This window comes from Brachycentrus maculatus, unplaced genomic scaffold, assembly GCF_059751285.1.
Source record: "Brachycentrus maculatus isolate JH-2025_06_01 unplaced genomic scaffold, ASM5975128v1 h1tg000306l, whole genome shotgun sequence".
In the NCBI taxonomy this organism is placed as follows: Eukaryota; Metazoa; Arthropoda; class Insecta; order Trichoptera; family Brachycentridae; genus Brachycentrus; species Brachycentrus maculatus.
The window spans coordinates 1979826-1994774 of NW_028281056.1; the positions used below are offsets into that span (position 1 = coordinate 1979826).

At 27.8% G+C, this 14949-nt stretch overlaps 1 protein-coding gene across 1 annotated transcript in view; it reads left to right on the top strand.

The window, feature by feature from the left end:
• Window positions 1-1817: 1817 nt before the first annotated feature.
• Window positions 1818-14949, top strand: part of LOC148304749 (allatotropins-like) — a 102787-nt gene continuing 89655 nt past the window's right edge. Inside the window, exons 1-2 of the mRNA XM_088267886.1 lie at window positions 1818-1980; window positions 13493-13554. The gene's annotated coding sequence lies outside the window, so the exon portion shown is untranslated. The remainder of the gene's footprint in view (window positions 1981-13492; window positions 13555-14949) is intronic.

Consider the following 14949-nt stretch of genomic DNA (forward strand, 5'->3'; position numbering starts at 1 on the left):
TTAAATTATTTTACAACATTTTTAGCGTGTCCAAATGCTTGTTAACAAAACCTGGATTATCTCCAATTACAGGAGTTATTTTCATATTTTTTTGACATCTCATTAAAGATGAAGAAGAATATGGAAGTCTGAGCATTTACGGGGCTGACGACCGTCATAGGCTGGTTGTTACACGTGTGTAAAGTGATCACTTAAACCAGCCTATGACGGTCGTCAGCCCAGTAAATGCTCAGACTTCTTCATCTTTGATGAGATATCTTTGATAATATTTAAGGCAATTAAGATAATATTTATATTAAAAATGGCTAACTTTGTGGTTAGCCATTTTTACTTTAATATATTTTTTAATAAAAATGATATTAATATCAGTACATAACCACTCACCGAGATTTTTATGTCTATCAGTTTTGAGCCTTACACGTCTCTTCGTCAGGACAATCACTACAACAGCATGTAAATAATATTGCATGTCACCACCATAGACTCTATTCATACACTTACAGCTACACAAAATGTTTGTCATTTTTACTTTTTTTTTTTTTTAAATGTTAGTAATATTAGTATATAACCACTCACCGAAACTTTTATGTCTACCAATTTCGAGCCTTACCCGCCTCTTCGTCAGGACAATCTCTACAACAGCATGCAAATATTACTACACGTCACCACCATAGCACTATGCACACACTTACAACTACACAAAATGTTTATCAAACTAAAATCGCATGTGATAGGCAGAGAGAATATAACTAATTTCATATGTTTAAACGATTGAGATATGCACGTTTTGATACTCATCGGCTGACATGCCTCAGGCTAGCTTTCCGATCCTGTTCATGCTCAAGTCAAAGGACGAAAATAAAACAAATAGTATTTTCAAATTAACAGATTAATTTTAAATTTTCAATATTGGTTTGATGTGGGTATCGTGACGCAAAAGTTTCATAGACATTTGGTATTTTAAAAGCATTATGCACTAACATTACGGTAAAGTAAAATTACACTGTCCTTATCATTCATCGCTTACTTTTTTAATAGGTTTTACACAAAGTGAACGATGAATGATAAGGAGTAGTAGTTTCATAGATATTTATTTTCCTCTCAAATCTTATTTATAAGAAGGATTTATTCATCCAAAAACAGTTTTTTTTTACATTTTGACATCTGAACATAGACTAAGAAGAAAATGGAAGTCATAGATGGCTATTACTGTGTAACGAGTTTGATAAATTTAAACAGAAGTAATAAAAATGAGTATTATGGTTGTCACTCACTTAACCAAGCCTATGAACGGTCGCTGTAAATAAGGTTCGCCTTGTAAATGCCCAGCTTTCTATATTCTTTTTATCTATGTTGAGATGTCAAAAAATAATGTAAAAATAACCCTATATATATATATGTATATATATATATATATATATATATATATATATATATATATATATATATATATATATATATATATATATATATATATATATATATATATATATATATATATATATATATATACATATATTTATAAATACACTTTCCCTATCCTTACTATCCCACCTATAGACAAGCGTATAAAAAAGAGGCTTTGTAGGTTATTCCTTTTTTTCAGTTTTATTAGACTGTATATATAATTTAATAGACCGCCATAAAGAATATATTTCAATATGGTAAAATTGAAGCAATTTTTTATTTATTTAAAACGTGATCTTCCGCAATCCCCGCTCGCCGGTGGGCGGGCCCCCTCCACTTTCTGCATCCGCCTGCGTATATATAAGGGCGGGAGCCGCCTCGCGTCCATTCTTCACTCACCCGCCGCGACGGTAGCCTGGACGCGAACCTGCCATCCCTCTAGCAACCCCCATATCCTTACCTGTTGACTTCGCCGAAATTCTCAAAATTTAAAATTTTTATTCAGTTGTCGGCCTAAGATTTTAGCGAGGGATAGTGTAGTTAAGAGGTGCATTCACATCTTCTTAAAAAATTGTAAGTACCAACCCTTATTTATATCTTTAATGTCTTTTTTTATTTTTTAATGTATACCTAAATAAACCTTGCAAAAATCTGTGAAATTTAATCACTATTAATTTTTTTATAAAAATATAAATATTTATTATTTACATATATATTTTAATTTCATACTATTTCTGTGAGCCTAAGCGGCTCATTATTAGAAACAGGTATCAAATTGTGGTAGAGTGGGTTCGATCCGAGAAACTCTGAGTCAAGAGTCCGCGACACTAACCACGGGACCACATTATTTACAATAAAGTATTTTGTTAAGGAAAAATAGGAACATCAATTAAATAAATTGGCGGAGGGCTGATCACCATTCCTTCATGTGATCACGATCAAGATAATACTGCGTTTATATGATGCAGTGCCCTATACATCATCGGGGGCGGATAAAGGTTTATAAAAAGGTTATTTGAAAAAAAATCATCTTAAATCCTCCTATTTATCAAACGACTAGCCTACTGGACTAGACTTAATATTATAAAGAAATAAATATATCAGGCAAATATATTTATAAATTAATAATTATATAACATATAAATGCATAAAATATTTTTAAAATATAACGGGAGTCAATTATTGGAAAGAATACTTATAATTATTAATTAATTTGTCACTTTGTGGTTTTATATTAACTAACTAACTAACTAACCATCACGCCGCTTCCCCGCAGGGGTAGGCAGAGAGAATAGAGCGCCACACCACTCTGTCCTTGCAAACATTCTCCGCCTCTTCCACGTTCATGCATCTCCTCATACATACCCGCCGATTGTTACGACTCCTAACCTGACCACTTTCAAGTATTTGGCATACCTGATCGTGCCATGTTTTTCTCGGTCTTCCTCTGCTTCTTTTCCCGCTAACATTCGCCTCATAAATTTGTTTTACCGTTCTTTCCTCACTCATTCGTTCTACATGTCCAAACCATCTCAACACACCTTTCTTAATTTTATCGATAATGCTTATCTCAGATTTGCATTCCTTCCTTATTTCACTATTCGTACATCTATCATACATCGTTTTGTATATATATATATATATATATATACATATATATATATATATATATATATATATATATATATATATATATATATATATATATATATATATAAATATATATATCCTTTTTGCGGTGTTTGAAAGTAACGCGGAAGGCATAAAAACACGCGTCACAATAGATTTTAAGAAATAGTGGTATTTACCAAGTAAAACTTAAATAAAAATAATTAAAATTTTGCTAAACAACTTTCACCCCGTGGATTATATATCAATATATTTTATACCAAGCGTCCCAACTGAGATGACGCATCTTTCACTTTTTATACAAAATACGATACAAACTGTAATGCTTAGACTTTATATTTAAAAACAACAAAAGATTTTTCTCATTTAGTCATTATAATTGTAACCTGTTGTTAATTATACCCCTAAGGGTATCAGTCCTTTTTTATTCGCACCACATCTGCCTGCCAGCGGTTTCGAATTTAAAATGTTTAAATATTGTAAGAACACAGAGATTTTGAATATATTAAAGTCTGCGAGTATATTTCTTAGTATGGTGTAAGACAACACATTGTTTGTGGAACAATATTATCATGTATAATATTATATGGTACATCCTAAAGGATACAAGAGTATGTACATATGAATATAAAATATGAAATAAGAGTTTCTTATGTAATGAAGAATACCAGGAAGAGAATTAAAAAAATTAATACAGAAACATGTAAAATTCATATAAAAATGAGAAATAAATTCTGTATAAGTATGAATAAGACGAATGTAAATGAAGATTACGAATAATGAAATGAAATAAAGAGAACTAATAAATAAAAAATAAGATCATTAATTTATTAAAAACATCTCTTGTTCATCTTCTTCAAACCCTCATCCACATCTGATGGTGCATAGGGCACTGCATCGTTGAATAAATATTAGAGTGAAAAATCACTTGTATTTATTTGATCCCACCGTTGAATTGAATCCGGGATCTAACCACGCCAAGTAAATGTTTTGTATTAAGGTAAATATTAGTTCAATGCTAATATTTGTATTAATAGAAATCAATTCATTCAAATTGTGACTTAACCCTTAGCAACCCAACGTCGAGTATGGCTCGACGTCATATTAACTACGACAACTTCTATGTCGAGTTTGGCTCGACTTTAAATGCTAATATTAAAAAAAAAAAATACAACAAACCAACCATCACGCCGCTTTCCGCAAGGACAGGCAGAGAGAATAAAACTCCACATCAATCTTTGCAAGCAATCCTCGTTTCTTCCACATTTATGCATCTCCTCATACACAAACGCTGATTATTCCGACTACCGACCTGACCACGACCAAGTATTTGAAATAATTAATCGTGCCAATTTTTTTTCGGTCTTCTTCTGCTTTTATAACCAACCACATTCGCCTCACAAATTTATTGAAATATTCTCTCTTTACTCATTCCATTCACATTACTTAAATCATCGCAACACAACCTTCTTAATTTTAACTATAATTTTAATTCAATTCAACTTATTCAAATATTAATATAAATATACAGCACAAACAAACATTTAAGGCGACTACATTAAAAACATAAATTAAAAACTAAGCAAGAAGACTGTTGTTAAAGGTGTAGAAGAATCTCCTTCAGACACATGAAACAGATCAATATCCAATGAGATATTGTTCAACATAGCGGTAGCTCTTCCTACAGGCATAACCATCGGCAGGTTGGTCCTGTGTATAGGAATGTGTGTGTCTTTCTTTATATCACTTTTGCGGTTAAAATAAATGATATTTAAACCTATCAAAGGTAAAAATACCAATCCCAGCGCACATATAAAAACACTGTAAAATTTGTATTCGTTCACATTCGTCTGAGAGATAAAAAATAATATTTAAGGCTTAGATCCCAACCGTTCAACTCAGAATGCAATCGGCCGTGCTCAGAGCTGCCCAAATGTTCACGCTCAATAAAAAAGTGAATATGACATATTTTTTTTGTTTTTGTATACAGAAAAAATATATTTACATATTTTTTAACTCATTTCCTTTCCATAACTTTTTTATATTTTAAACCATATAATTATTTCGAAGAAAAACTTAAATTTTCACTGCGAAAACGGTGTTTTAAGAAAATGTTACCTAGATTTAGAATAAATAAAGTCGCGACTTTACGAATGCTGGCCCTTTAAATTGTCTTTTTCATGTTGTTTTTTACATACATACATTTAACATATAAATACTTGCCCTTAAATAAATAAATACCCTTATTTAAATCATAAAAAAAATACTACTAAAAAGGGAAATATTTGTGTTTTTATTATTTACACAAATGTTTAAATTTTATACTATTTCTGTGAGCACAAGCGGCTCATTATTAGAAATAGGTATCAAACTGTGGTAGATTGGGTTCGAACCGAGCACTCTGACTTAAGACTCCGCGACACTAACCACGGGACCACAACCCGACACAATTAGTCATTGATTTAAAAGTAACCTTAAATATAATTTAATTTACGGAATGCCTAGTGTTAAAATTAATTACTTTACTAATCAATTATGTACCGTGATTAAAACGAATGATTTGTGTATTGGTGTATTTCATTTACATATTTATCAACATTTCACATCCCTTAATTTGTGCACCAAATTGAGAGTTCATATATTAACAGTAATTTGAAATTGTTTACCGCCTATACCGACGGAAGTGTATTGTGCAATCACGTAAATAAACGATATGTTAATTTGAGTACAATGTTTTCAATATGAATTTGAAATTTTCAACGTAACATTAGTTTTGAAAGTATGAAAGTTTGATACAATCATATCTTACAACGATTGAAGAAACTTTTGGTTAATGAGCTTTTCATAACTAACCCTTATGTCAACCGTATATATATATATATATATATATATATATATATATATATATATATATATATATATATATATATATATATATATTTATATATAAATATATATATATATATATATATATATATATATATATATATATATATATATATATATATATATATATATATATATATATATATATATATATATATATATATATATATATATATAAATATAAATATAAATATATATATATATATATATATATATATATATATATATATATATATATATATATATATATATATATATATATATATATATATATATATATATATATATATATATATATATATATATATATATATATACATATATATATATATATATATATATATATATATATATATATATATATATATATATATATATATATATATATATATATATATATATATGTATATATATGTATATATATATATATATATATATATATATATATATATATATATATATATATATATATATATATATATATACATATATATATATATATAAATATATATATATATATATATATATATATATATATATATATATATTTTTTTTTTTTTTTTTTTTTAATATATTTATACATATAAATATTTATTTATTTATATATACATGTAAATATAAACTAAAATGTAAAAATAAGTTTAATATATAATCTTACAACTCTTAAAGTAATTCACCGATTGCTTAGAAATTTGTACACAACGTTACATACAAATTTTACAGTGTTTTTATATGTGCGCTGGGATTGGTATTTTTACCTTTGATAGGTTAAAATATCATTTATTTTAACCGCAAAAGCAGCGACATCTTTTGAATGGTATGTATATATTTATACATAAATAAAATATAAATATATATATATATATATATATATATATATATATATATATATATATATAAATAAAATATAAATATATATATATATATATATATATATATATATATATATATATATATATATATATATATATATATATATATATATATATATATATATATATATATATATATATATATATATATATATATATATATATATATATATATATATATATATATATATATATATATATATATATATATATATATATATATATATATAATGATAGATATTTCTTTCATTTCAACCAGACTGAGCCAAAGCAATGCGTGGCCAGATATAGCTAGTTGATTATATTAACAAAAATAATAATTTAAGATTATTTATTTGGCGATATTTTCGAAAAACACTGCCTCAGGGCGCTTCGCTGGGATGTTATTATATTATATTATAAATCATACATTGTTTATTCTTGGTCAAATCAATAGTAAAGTCAAAGTTTATTTTCCTTTGGGTAGAGTGTCAGATTGCCTGGACGACTTTGTTTATACATAGGATCATTGATATGCTCCCACTCCTACCACAATTTGATCATTTAATATACATCTAATTAAAATGTAACTTTGTTTTAAAATCACCATAAATATTTTATTATAACTCAATTAATTAATCAGTCTTGATAAAGAAGCGGTTAGCTTCGAAACCGGTAGACATTATAATTAAGTTGTAATAAAATACTTATAATGATTTTAAAACAAAGTAACATTTTAATTACAAAATGGAAAATCACAAAGTTAGTGCTTTAAATATAAATTATATTTTAATATCCATTTATTTCTAATAATGATTCGCTCAGGCTCACAGAAATAGTATGAAATTTAAGTATTTTTGTAAATTATAAAAACACAAATATTTCTCCTTAAAAAAAAGAGTACCAGATGTTTAAATAAAAAAAAAACTCAAAAAACGAAATGAAAATTGAAACTTTCAATTTTTAATTCTGAAAAACTTCGATTCTCTTCATAAATTAAAGAAATAAAATGATTTGAAGTCGAATATTTCACAAATTAAAGCAAAACAATTATTTGAAGTCATAAGAATGGTGGAATTTACTTAACAATTCACCTTCAAGGGAAATATACAATATTAACAATTACATTCGGCCGAAAGTATGTTTAAAAAGAAATAAGATATTTAATTGTTTTCATCTTCCAATTCGTAATTTCAATTATCCCTCAAGACAGTGGTTCTTAACCGGTGATCTGCGGAGCACTGGTGGTCCGCGAGCTCGTTGAAAGTGCTCCGCGAAATTGTGAAAACCAAAATGTAATGTTGGCTCATTTATTGTGCGATTTAAGTTGCAAATACAATATTAATTTTGACATCTCATCAAAGACGAAGAAGAATATGGAAGTCTGGGCATTTACGGGGCTGACGACCGTCATAGGCTTAAGTGATCGATTTACACACGTACAATATTCACCAATTCTACCCATTATTGACAACCACACTACTCAATTTTTTTTAAATTACCTAACGTCCAAGTGACTCTAGCCACGGCTTATGCAACACCGTTTATTATGTCTCTACTCAGGCTTCAACTTTATAAGTTTCATAGCCTATGCCTACTCGTGAGTGGATTTACTCTTTATGTTTAAAGTTACTATAATTTCATGTAATTCATGAGTGAAAATTTTAGGCAAAAACACTCGCAACACACACTACTCAAATTTTTGGAAGTTCTAAATATATATGAACCAATTTTGAAACATTGTTCTTGAATCACTAGAAATTCACTGGATACATCTATTGGTGAGATAAAAGAAGCTTTTTACTAAGCAGAAACTCTTATTAGTATGTGAGGTCCGAATCCTGGATTAAAATCACACACATGTGAAAAGCCAGAAAATATCATTTTCATTTTTATTATTTAAGCTAATAATTTGACCAGATAATTTATTTATGTCAAAAGATGAAAATGTCAAAAGATGACAGCTTTTAAAGTGGCAGCTGCCCAGATAGCGGGATATTCAAAATGAAACCTCTTATTGGAAAACCCTATACATAAATAATGAGAAAATTATATTTGCAACTCTTAAAATGTTGCATATATAATGGTTAGATGGCAACACCCTTGCAAAGAGAAGCTGTGTGCGCCCACCTCACAACAGTGGTCAAGATATCTTTGATTCTATATCATCTTACTTAGAATAATGGAAAATATCATGGGATTTATAAGTAGGAATTTGTACAGACGGTGCTCCATCAACGGTTAGTTCATTGAAAGGATTTATGACCCTTGAATAGTGAACCTGGGCTTCAGCAATATGGATGAAGAAATGACAAAAGCTATATCAAATATCAGACCTAATTTCGCTGAAAATTGTAAAAGCCGATAAGCTCAGGAGTCACATGAAATAAACTTTATAAAATAAAACAACTTTATTTTTACTACTTTTTTATTGGTACACTTTATCTAACCGGTTTCGACAAGAACCTTGTCATCATCAGGGTTTATGTACTAAATTCTAAAAATTTAAAATACTCATCGTTAATTACCTTTCCCTTACCAAAAACTTCCACGCACTCCGTACACCATATGAAAATATGATTTAAAAAACTCCTAAATGTTGTTTTATTGTGCATTGCGTAGCAAATATTTGCTAATGTTTTAGAATTTAGTACATAAACCCTGATGATGATAAGGTTTTTCCAAAACCGGTTGGATAAAGTGCACTAATAAAAAAGTGGTTAAAACAAGGTTGTTTTATTTTATAAAGTTTATAAAAACATAAATACATTCAAGAAATCACATGAAATAATTTGCGCCGCAAAAAGTTTTGTTGGAGTATTTTTGTTTTTATATATTTTTTATTTCAATTAAAATTGCAACTTCTCTGTAATAAAACACTTATTTTATTTTTAATAAAAGTCGTCTTTGTATGTCTTTGTATAGTTTTGGTTCACCGCGAATATTCTTATGATCAAAAGTGCTCCCTGACTATAAAAAGGTTTAAAGCCACTGCCTAAAGGTCAAGTTTCTTAATATCCAGGTAAGCAATCAAAGGCATTTAAAAAGTTATTCAGTTTCCTTTTAAAAGCGAGTGTAAACATTTTTCGAAAGTACCTGAAATATTAGCTAAAGGTGCAAACAAGCTACGAGTAGATAATCAATTTTCTAAGGTAAACAAAAATTAAGATTTATGTAGAAAGAGCGTTCGTTTATACCGGGTATAGCCCCTAGGTCAATCTTGGTTCTATTTTTGGTCGATTTTGCGTCAAACACCGACCAAATTATCTATCGAAACTCTAGAAGGCTCAATTCTCAAATTTTATTGAAAACTAACATTGATCTTTTCAAAAAGATGTATTTCTATGAGCGAATTTGACAAATGATTTATTAAATTAGTGACGAAAGTATCTCAATATTTTTATAAAAAACAGTAGTTTTCATTATTTTATAAATAAAAAAGATTACAAAAACCTCGATTGACTGATATTGAAGCAGTTTGTCATCGATTTTTTTTTAAAGTAATCGTTCAATCAAAGTATGCACAACAAGAAAACAGAAAATATGTTAAATCATTCTCCATATTTAGATATATACATACAAACACATATGTACATTCAGATAAATGTATATTTATATATCTATATCTTTATATATATATATATATATATATATATATATATATATATATATATATATATATATATATATATATATATATATATATATATATATATATATATATATATATATATATATCTAAGGTTTTCGATACATTTATGAATTATGGCCGATTGTTATGCCATCAGTTGAGCAATTCTTGAAGTATTAAGCTTATTCCTTACGAACCGTATACGTTGTTTTATTATACCATATAGTCATATACTAATATTATTTTAACATTAACTATATAATTTATTTAAAAAAATATACACATATTTTTTTTGTAGAGATACAACAAGCCACCTTGCGTGTCTTGTCGGTGGAGTTCTTTTTACATACGTTTTTTATTTTAATTTTATTGATTTTATCTATTTTAACCATACACACAACAAATAAAGAAAAAAAAACTGTTTTACAATTTTCATAGAATTAACTGTAGATAATTTACCTATTCCTTTGGTTTGCCTTTGTTCTATATATTATTTTGATCTCTTACCTCCGTTGGCAACAAATTAAAAATGTAAGTTATGTTAGTATAATAATAGTAATAATCTAAAAAAAAATAGTAATATTGTTTTGTTATATGATAATTCCAAATCAAAAGTTGAAGCTGGAAATAATTATAAACTGAGAAAATCCAACAAATACAATCATAATCGGAAAAGCGAAAATATTACGATTACACATAAGTCACATCTCTAATTTATTATTCGTTTCTCAGTATGTGTTTAGGACAGTACTTTGTGATATCTATTCTACGTATTATATATTTTTTTGTAGTGCTTTCGACATTTTCTTATTTCAGATGTTACAAAGAGAAAATAAAACAAGATTTTTGGATATTTTTCTTGGATATTTATCCGCACCCCAATGGTGCATAGGGCACTGTGTCATATTAACGCATTGTTATCTTAATCGTTTACACATGAAGGAAAGGTGATCAGCCCTCCGCTTCAGGTACCAGTCTATGGTAATATTGAATAAATATTACAGTGAAAAAATCACTTATATTTATTTTGCCCCCCGTGGGAATCGAACCCGGGACCTCCAGAACGGTAGCCGAGCGTGCTGACCATTACACTACGGAGGCGGACTCTATATATATATATATATATGTATGTGATATATATATATATATGTATATATATATATATATATATATATATATATATATATATATATATATATATATATATATATATATATATATATATATATATATATATATATATATATATATATATATATATATATATATATATATATATGTACGGGATATATATATATACATATATATATATATATATTTGAACACAGTAAGCAATTAATAATTTTAGATGAAGCTTTTATAATATTACTCACACCGTCTTTTACACGTGTAACTTTCACCATTTTTCCTACGATTGACAACCACGCTACTCAAATTTTGGAACCACAATAAACACAAATTTTCACAATAATATTGAAATCCTAAAAATAATTGATGCGAAAAGTCACAAACAGCAACATTTTGAAACACTATAAATTCATAAATAATAATAAACCTATAATTAACAATACGACAGTGACCAAAGCCTCCCCCCTTTGCCTATGTACCCACGATGAAATAAAAAATAAAAATAAAAATTATAATTTAGTAAATAAATAAAAATTAGCAGCTTCTACCTCCTCTTCAACCTTTAACGTCCCAAGGACCCAATTCTAAAATTAAGAATTAGCTTCACATACGGTGTTTGAAAATGATGCGGAATACATCAAAACACGTGTCACGATAGATTTTAAGAAATATTCGTATGTAATAAATTCATTCAAACCCTTATCCGCACCCCAATGCAAAGGCACTGCACCATACAAACGCAGTGTTATCTTGATCGTTAAACACATGAAGGAAAGGTGATCAGCTCTTCGCTTCAGGCACCAGCCCAGATAATATGGAATAAATATTAGAGTGAAAAAATAACTTATATTTATTTGCCCCTCCTGGGAATCGAACCCGGGACCTCTAGAACGGTAGCCGAGCGTGCTGACCATTACACTACGGAGGCGGACGAAAATATAATAAGTAACATTTAAATGAAATTTTGATTTTTCGCAAATGTATTTATAAAATACTCATGTATTATGATTCAATGTCATTACCTAATGTATGGTATATCCGGACGTATATCAGTATGTGTGAACGGTGTGTGTGAGTGTGTGTGTTATTGTAACTACTCTCTGACAGCCCTGTCACATAAGACAATCAGTCGTGAAAATATCGTACTGTATGACGTAATAGTCGCCTACACTCGAGTACAGGATGACAGGAAAATGATGACTCCTTTTGGAGAATAATGATATAGGGCAGCGATGGCGAACCTTTTTGAGCCTGAGTGGCAAAAAAACTTTTTTTTTCAATAAACAATATGTCGCGTGCCACATGCCATGTAAATAATGCATCAAATGTTTGTGTTACTTCAGATTTTATAAATAAACAAAGCATTAATACATAAAAAAATAAGTACCTACACACTATTCAATCTCAAAAGCAAGAAATAAATAAAAAAATAACTTGATCAAAAAAATATTGAGCCCTTAAAACTTTATTATTAGTGAGATTTTTGTTAATCTCATTTTTGATTCGGCAGTCACTTTGTGGTAAAATCTATCCATTTTTAATTAATGTTTTACTTAGTAAATACTATTATATCTTAAAATCAAATGATGATGCGGAATGCATCGAAACACGTGTCATAGTAGATTTTAAGAAATAGTGATATTTACTAAGTAAAACATTAATAAAAAATGAGATTTTTGCTGTTGGATTCTGGATGTCAATTTTCTTTAAATCGCGTTCATTTCTGGTAGCTTTTAATATAATACAAGCAGTAGCACTTTCGTCTGTAAGTCTACTTCTTGTTTGATTTAATAAAGTTTTGATTTTTTTTTACAATACCAATATTTTTTTTTCACAATTCGCGTGCTATGCAAAATCATCTCGCGTGCCATGGGTTGGCCATCCCTGATAAAAGGGCTCTTACAATAATTGAAACGTGGAAACAATGGTGATTATTATTGTGTAACGTTTCTGTCCACAGGTAGAGAACTTATCTGCCCAACTTCTGAGACTCTTCCCACCTGTTCCGAATCAAAACTTTTGGTAAGTGTTTTCTGTATTATGTACATATTAATGTGTTGATCGGCTAACGTAAGGAACGCGAATATTAATGTACTAAAGTACGATGCTGAGGGTATTATAAGAATACCACACGATGTATTTTTTTTAAGAGAAAGGAAACAATAACTGGAAAAGTAGTCGTTATAAGATATATATCATTTTCAACAGTAATCCAAATTCGCTCTTTGAGTGAAAGCTCCCAACTTTTATATATTCCTTCTAAATTAAGTTCTGTACCTTGTATACATTACTTCTAATAACCATCAATATCTCTATAAATATAATAAATACAAGGCTTTAGGTATTCCTCTATAACATATTTACACATTGATTAAAAAAATTAATAATAATCATAATTTATCGGGTACGTCAAAGTGTGACTAATTAACAAAGTTATTTATATATATATATATATATATATATATATATATATATATATATATATGTATATATATATATATATTTATATATATATATATATATATATATATATATATATATATATATATAAATATATATATATATATATATATATATATATATATATAATATATATATATATATATATATATATATATATATATATATATATATATATATATATATATATATATATATATATATATATATATATATATATATATATATATATATATACATATATATATATATATATATATATATATATATATATATATATATATATATATATATATATATATATCTCAGTCGTATAAATTAAGAAAGCGAACGGCCGCACGTTTTTTTAAATTGTGCGCGGAAAGACGTACGAAATCTAGTTCGTCTTTCCGCGCGCAATTAAAAAAAAATTCAATACATATGAATAATATGTATTGATTTTTTTTTCAAAATCTTGCTTTTCAATGACTCTTTTCTTTTCAAAACCATATATTAATTTTAACGAAAAAAAAATTATTTCAATACGAAAACGGTATTTTAAGCAACAATAACTGGACAACATTTTGACAAATGTTACCTGGGTTTAAACAAAATTAAGTTACGATTTATCCTATGTTGGGCTTTAAACGTAGGAAAAATATCACATAAACTAGTCAATGGCTACGTAGTAAGACCTTCCTGATTGATTTTTGGAATTTCTGTATGCGTATGGAATGTGACTGGAATCATAAGGGGTTTCGCTACTTCCATTCGTAAATTTGTGAAATAGTAGTCGAAAACCTATTGCACATTGGATGGTCTGAGAATTCTAGAGTATGTTTAGTAGCTAAATCCAGATTTCTTGAAAATTCTCCTACGTTTGGAAAATTTCACTTCCGGCGTTTATAATACGTAATATGTGACCTGACTTCGTAAATATAACTATAAATCGAATGAGGTACAAGGCTAAAAAGATAT